This window comes from Cheilinus undulatus, linkage group 19, assembly GCF_018320785.1.
Source record: "Cheilinus undulatus linkage group 19, ASM1832078v1, whole genome shotgun sequence".
Classification (NCBI taxonomy): Eukaryota; Metazoa; Chordata; class Actinopteri; order Labriformes; family Labridae; genus Cheilinus; species Cheilinus undulatus.
Genome location: NC_054883.1, coordinates 21,271,838 through 21,278,874, shown reverse-complemented (window position 1 = coordinate 21,278,874; position 7,037 = coordinate 21,271,838). Strand labels below are relative to the sequence as shown.

At 37.5% G+C, this 7,037-nt stretch overlaps 1 long non-coding RNA gene across 1 annotated transcript; it reads right to left on the bottom strand.

Moving 5' to 3' along the window:
- Positions 1–300: 300 nt before the first annotated feature.
- On the bottom strand, positions 301–3,012 carry LOC121527270. The gene is made up of 2 exons (XR_005993390.1): positions 449–3,012; positions 301–368 (listed from the first exon to the last, which is right to left on the bottom strand). It is a non-coding gene; the product is annotated as an uncharacterized LOC121527270 (long non-coding RNA).
- Between the last annotated feature and the right edge of the window lie 4,025 nt (positions 3,013–7,037).

The following is a 7,037-nucleotide window of genomic DNA, read 5'->3' as shown; positions in this document are numbered from 1 at the left end:
CTTTGTTAGGTTTAGCCTCAGGTATGTAAGTTACGAAGCTGTGTTACCCATGTAGTTTATGTTGCCTCAGTAGCATTAGATTTAGCTACATTGTCTAAAGAGCTAAAATGACTTTGCCAGCGCTGTTAGCTATAGCCTTAGCTAAATTAGTTATGAGGCTATGTTAAGTATGTAGCTTTAGCCTTAGCTACTGTAAAAACTGTCACTAAATTGAATTAGTGGAGGCCAATTGAATTTCAACTGATGCTAGCTCATCGAACCTCTAGGTGGGGTGCACATTTAAACACATGGATCCAGAAATCAGATTAACCATTTATTGAAGATGAAGATGGAAGGATGGATGAATAGGTGGATGGATGGATGATTTTCTGTACAAACAGATATATCAAATCAAAACATTGCCACGCACATATCACAATTAAATTAAAGCTAACAGGGATCAACTTACATTAATTTATGCATCCAATATGTTACACAAGGAGTGAGGAATTGCTTCAGCTTCCTGCTAAACAAACATAAATTAGTGCACTGTGTCAAATTAGATTATTCTTTCTAAACTTAGGTAGGAAATGTACTCACTCATATGTGTCCTTTAAAGTAGACAAACAATTCTAAGTCTCTAGATCTTCTTTGTGGTTTTAGTGGTCAAACAAACTTCTACCTTTGGTGAAAGTGACAAACATAATTAAAAGGATGCACTTATTTGGTAAACAAAGGAAAAAGTGGAATAATTCAACAAACAAACTTACTTAAGTGCTGTGGCAGCATGGACAGAGCAGGCTCAAGGACAAAGGGAGGCTGATAACCACACCCATCTCTTAAATAACCTCCTGAGGCTCCTCCTCCCTGCTCTGCCATGATTGTATCAGTAGGACTGAGGATTTGAGATTTTTAACAGCTACATTATCTACATAGCTACCATAGCTTTGCCAGCTTCATTAGCTTTAGCCTTAGCTACATTAGTCATGGAGCTACATAAGCTATGTAGCTTTGTTACTTTTAGAAACATTACCCATACCTACCATAGCTTTGTTAGGTTTAGCCTCAGGTATATTAGTTATGAAGCTATGTTAAACATGTAGTTTATGTTGATTCTTTAGCTTTAGATTTAGCGACATTATCTATGCAGCTACAATAACTGCTAACTTCGTGAGCTCTAGCCTTATCTTCATTAGTTATGAAGCTATGTTAAGTATGTAGCTTTAGACTTAGCTACATCACTGCATAGCTTCTATAGCTTTGTTAGCTCTAGCCTTAGCTACATTAGTTATGGAAGTACGTTACCCGTGTCATTTATCTAGGTTCATTGGCTTTAGATTTAGCTATGTAGCTACGTTACACCCTATCTTTGTTAGCTTTAGCCTAGCTTTCGGTAGTCTTACCCTTCCCTTCCCTTTGCCTAACCCTAACCGGATGGTTTATCCGATTAATTTTTTAAAAGTTTTTGTGTGTATTTGCATTTTGACAGATGTGGTGTCTTACGGTTGTGGTCTGCAAGATCTCTGAAATCTGCAGCCAGATTGTCTTAATTAATTACTGCATGATGCATGTCATTTCTGATGAGAGCACTGTCAGAAACAAGTAATTGCCAACAATCATTGTATTTGTGGCATACATTTATTATCCACCACTGGTGCTGAAATTACCAGCGAAAGGGGTAGAAGTGAAGGGGGTCTAGAAAGTTTCTGAATGCACAGTAAATTGATGCAAGCCCCCAGGGGTCTGTTGAAACACCCACAGACTTTTGTTTAGTTTAAGTAGAATTGCAACTGTTCTAAGTAGCTCTCTATGACCATCCTCATTTGAATGCACAACAGGTTATACGATTCATAGGACAGGCATGAAAAGGGGGAACTGGAAACTGAGGCACAGAGTCATTGTGCAAATTGAAAGTCTTTTAAGAACATTACAGAGCAGCCTGCTGTAGATGTTTAAACTGTCTTGTTGCAAATCTTTGGACTGAACTGTGCTTCAATGGCCAAATGTGTTCTCAGAAAAGAGACTTAATATGGTATTTTTGTGTTAAGATTAAAGCTATAAAGGTGCAGCTTTAAAGGTGTCTTTAAAGTAATCAGTTTATAAATATGCTATAACATTAACTTACACTTAGAGATCACTTCTCAAGTATAACAGGACAAAATAAGGTGCTCAACTTCAGTTTTACTTTCGCTTTGGACTTAAATGACTAGCCCAGACAAATGTGTGTTATCTTAGTAATATAAAGCTCCTTTGTTCTCTTTTTTTCAATCAAGGAAGTTGTTTTAGGCTGTGTGCCAAGCAATGGCTCTCTCCTTAACATGACATTGAGATGATTAGTTATGAGGATGACTGATATTTTAAAAGCACATTTTGTCAAGGATGGCTGAGTTCAGTGCCTTTCCCTTCCAAATAAGGAGACATCTTAAACCTTTCATGACTCATTTGGCTGGAGTTTTGATTAACTGCATCCGCCTTAAAAAAAGGGATGTTTTTGTAAAATTAAAAAAAAAAAAGTAAAATAAAATGCACAGTACCCAAATCAAACTCAAACTCACTCATGCCATTCTTATTCAGTTGTTATGGTAAAACTGTATGGGGCATACATCCAAATATATTTATATCTCAATTTATTTATATCTAACACATGGAGGCTTTTGTATTGATTTGTAATTATTTACCCACATACAAGTTCCAAATTATTATGCAAATGATATTTTACTCTGATTTTCCTAAATAGTTGATGCAAATGACAGTCAGTATAATTGTCAAGGCATCAACCATAAGAGCACCATTGAAATTTTATTTAACAAACCTTTCCAGACATTTTTTTTTTTTTTCAAAAAAAAAAAAAAAAAAAAAAATACTCCAAATGCACTGTCCAAATTATTATACATATCAAAGTTTCAAAGCATTTTATTTGGTTTTAAAGAACTGAAAATGGTCATTTGTTGAATTTGCAGAATTAGGAGGTCATATTTACTGAAATCAAAAGCTATTTCTATCAAAAACATCTTAACAGGCCAAGTTCCATGTTAACATAGGAGCCCTTCTTTGATATCACCTTCACAATTCTTGCATCCATTGAACTTGTGTTTTTGGAGCGTTTCTGCTTGAATTTTTTTTTGCAAGATGTCAGAATAGCCTCCCAGATCTGCTTTTTGGATGAGAACTACCTCCCACCCTCATAGATCTTTTGCTTAAGGATGCTCCAAAGGTTCTCAGTAGGGTTGAGGTCAGGGGAGGATGGGGGCCACATCATGAGCTTCTCTCCTTTTATGCCCAGAGCAGCCAATGACACAGAGGTATTCTTTGCAGCCACCTCCTTGCTGATGTCGTAGCCTTGTTGGGACATGGTGTCCAGCCACCAACCATCCACTACTCCTCCATCTTGACCATCCAGGGTTGCACGGCATTCATCAGTAAACAAGAGTGTTTGAAAAATAGTCTTCATGTATTTCACTGCAATTGTTCCTGCTTGTGAGCATTGGTCAGGGGTGGCCAAATAGAAGGTTTATGCATGACTGCAAGCCTCTGGTCAGGAGGATCGTACACCTTGAGGTTTGTGGGACTCCAGAGGCACCAGCAGCTTCAAATACCTGTTTGCTGCTTTTAATCTGATAAATTTGTCTTGCAGAAACCTTCCACATTATGCCTTTATCTGCACAAACCCATCGGTGCTCTAAATCAGCCACAAGTTTCTTCACAGTATGATGATCATGCTTAAGTTTTCATGAAATATCTAATATTGTCATACCTTGTCTAAGGCATTGCACTATTTGAGGCTTTTTTGGCAGCAGAGATCCTTTTTCTTTCCCATATTGTTTGAAACCTGTGGACTGCCTAATAATGTGGAACGTCCTTCTTAAGTAGTTTTCCTTTAATTGGGCTCACCTGGCAAACTAATTATCACAGGTGTCTGAGATTGATTTCACTGATCCAAAGAGCCCTGAGACACAATACCATCCATGAGTTCAATTGAAAAACAAAAAAATTGAATGTTTATGCCACTAAAATCCAATTTGCATAAAATTTGGAACGTGGTGTAGTAGGGATGCACAAGCATTATATGGTACAAAAAGAGAAAGTGATGAGTCCTGAAATATTTTAAGTAATCAGAATTACAAAAAACAGAACAGTGTGTGCCTTTTTCTTTTCTCATTACATATTGCATATCATAAGAGTGATTTCTCATCCACTTCCTTCATTGTCAGTCCAAGAGGAGGAATTTGCTCTGTCAATGTTAAGGGAAGATAAAAGGTATACTAGAGTATTCCTGTTCTTTCTCATTCTTGTAGTCCACCACCTCTCTCACAACTTATCTCCTCAGACTCTTAGAACATCTCCATCCATCTTTGATATCAACTTTGAACACACCTTTGCTCCCTGAACCTGGCATATATTTAGGATTCCCTTTGGTCCTTGAAAAGTCTTGAAACATTTTTATGTAGTGCTTTGTATGCAGGTTGGGACAGTGCTGTTCAAGGCCACCCATGAGAGGAGAAGAGGGGTAGTACTTTCTGAAACCATGAAGCAGCTCGTGGAGATTATCAAAGACATGGTCCATTCTTAGTTAAAACAATGTTTTACTTCTGTTTTGAATCTAAATACCCACCATTACTTATTTTTTAAAAAAACACAATATAGTTATTGTTTCTTTTAAAATGCAAATCTGGTCAGAACTGCTCTATCTGGAAAAGCACAACTTCGCTTCCTGAGAACTGCGAAGGTACCAAACATTCAAAACTGAATTTCCCTAAGCCCAGTTCTGATGAAAATTTGTGATGCAACAAGACTGTTTAAAGCGTTACAGGAAATCAGCTGCAGCTACTTGAAATGAGCCATTACTGTTCAAATTAGGCTCCAATAGTTGGTTTCACTATGTTGAAAGTAAATAATGTGAAACAGCTTGTTTTGAAAGGCTTAACAGCAACAAATGTCAGTTCACTGCTCAAGATAAAATCATGCTGTGTGTTTTGGATAGGATAACATCTATATATATTCTTAATAAACTCGTTAAATCCCCAGTAGACCCTCAGCCCCTCCTTCATCAGCCGTGCAGGGACTTGCAGCCCAACACATGAGAAATTCATGAGGCTATTTGTCAACAGAACTAACTAAGCCTTTTCAGTATAAAAGTTTGTGTGAGTGAGTGTGCTACCTCGCCTCAGCAGTGTTGGCAAGACACGTCTGCCTACGGCAGCATCTTGATTAAATGGAATTGGTGATGAATCACCCTGCGCGGAATCAAATCAGTTAATGTCACGCATTATGATCAAAATCCAGAGAGAGGGGGAAAAAAACCCAAAACAAAGTAAACTGGAATGCTATCTGTCGTTTAAAGGACTATTTAGCCTATGTAGTTTGTTGGCTTTAGATTAAACTACATTATCTGTGTAGCTACCATAACTTTGTTAGCTTAATCCATAGTGACATTAGTTATGGAGCTATGTTAACTATGTAGCTTATATAGCTTTGTTAGCTTTATATTTAGCTTCATTATCTACATAGCTACCTTAGCTTTAGCCTTAGTGACATTAGTTATGGCGCTGTTACCTATGTAACTCATGTAGCTTTGTTAGCTGTCTATTTAGCTTTAGTATCAACATAGGTACCCTAGCTGTATTAGCTTTAGCCATAGCAACATAAGTTATGGAGCTGCTGCCTATGTAGCTCATGTAGCTTTATATTAAGCTTTATTAGGTAAGTAGCTTCGTTGGCTTTGTTAGCTGTTAGCTTTAGCCTTAGGGACATGAGTTATGGAGCTATGTTTCCTATGTAGCTCATGTAGCTTCTTTAGCTTGAGATTTTGCCACATTTTCTACATAGCTACCATAGCTTGCTAGCTTTATTTGCTAAAAGTGGCTAATGTCATGCATTTTAATAAATCCCAGAGAGAGAGAGAGAGATAGAGAGACAACAAAACACAACCAAAAACAAAGTAAACTGGAATGCTATCTGTCCTTTAAAGGGATAGTTTGGTATTTATGTAGTTGGCTTTTATAAGGTAAGTGGCAATAGCCTCCAGAGATTTTAGTGTTCATTGCCCTTTTAAGTACGAAGTGCTTTAGAAAGCATACAGTGTAGCAGATGGGTATATCTGTGCTGTATAATTTAGGGAAGTTTAAGGCAAGAATAGACAAAAAAACCCACAATGTTGGCACAATCTTACACTATATGTTTAAAATTTCGTACGTTTTACCTTTCTCCCAGAAGGCCTCTGTGTTTGGCACTATTTTAAATGCAAGCTTCGTCTACCAGATATGTGTTAAGACATGACTTTGAACATGACTAAGATTGTCCCCCAGGATTTTCCTATTTTTTGCCACATTCATTTTATCCTCCCTCTTTACAAGCCTTCCAGGGCCGGCTGCCGAGAAGCATCCTAACAGCATGATGCTGCCACCACCGTGCTTCACAGTGGGGATGGTGTGTTTGTGTTGATGTGCAGTGTTTGGTGTCTGCCAAACATAGCCTCTTGTCTCCTCAGACCTAAAAACCGTCTTCTACTTGACAGTAGTCTCCCACGTCTTTTGGTGAACTCTAGTCCAGATTTCAAATGAGTTTTCTTCAACAGTGGCTTTCTCTTTGCCATTCTCCCATAAAGCTTTGACAGGTGAAGAACCTGTCCTTCAATTTCTTGATGATGGATTTTACTGAACTCTGGGGGATGTTCACTGCCTTAGAAATGTTTTTGTATCCATCCCTTGGCTTATACTTTTCAATAACCTTTTCTCTGAGTTGCTTGGGATGTTCTTTTGTCTTCATATATATATATAAATATATATATCATAATCATAATCACTTGAGACACATTCTCTGCACTCTGATGATCTCCATTTCACAGTCACCTTCAAGGAGTGCATATTTATGCTGTCACTTATTTTACAATGTCTTTTCAATGTTTTGAATCCCTGCTACACACTCTACTGGATTAAAAAAATCAATCATGCTTTCTACTTCTCTTGAACAGAAGCTCCGAAACTACATCAGTTGTCTTCATAGAAATTTATTGATAATGGATACATTGTATGGCATTAAATGCACATCCGTATCCAGCC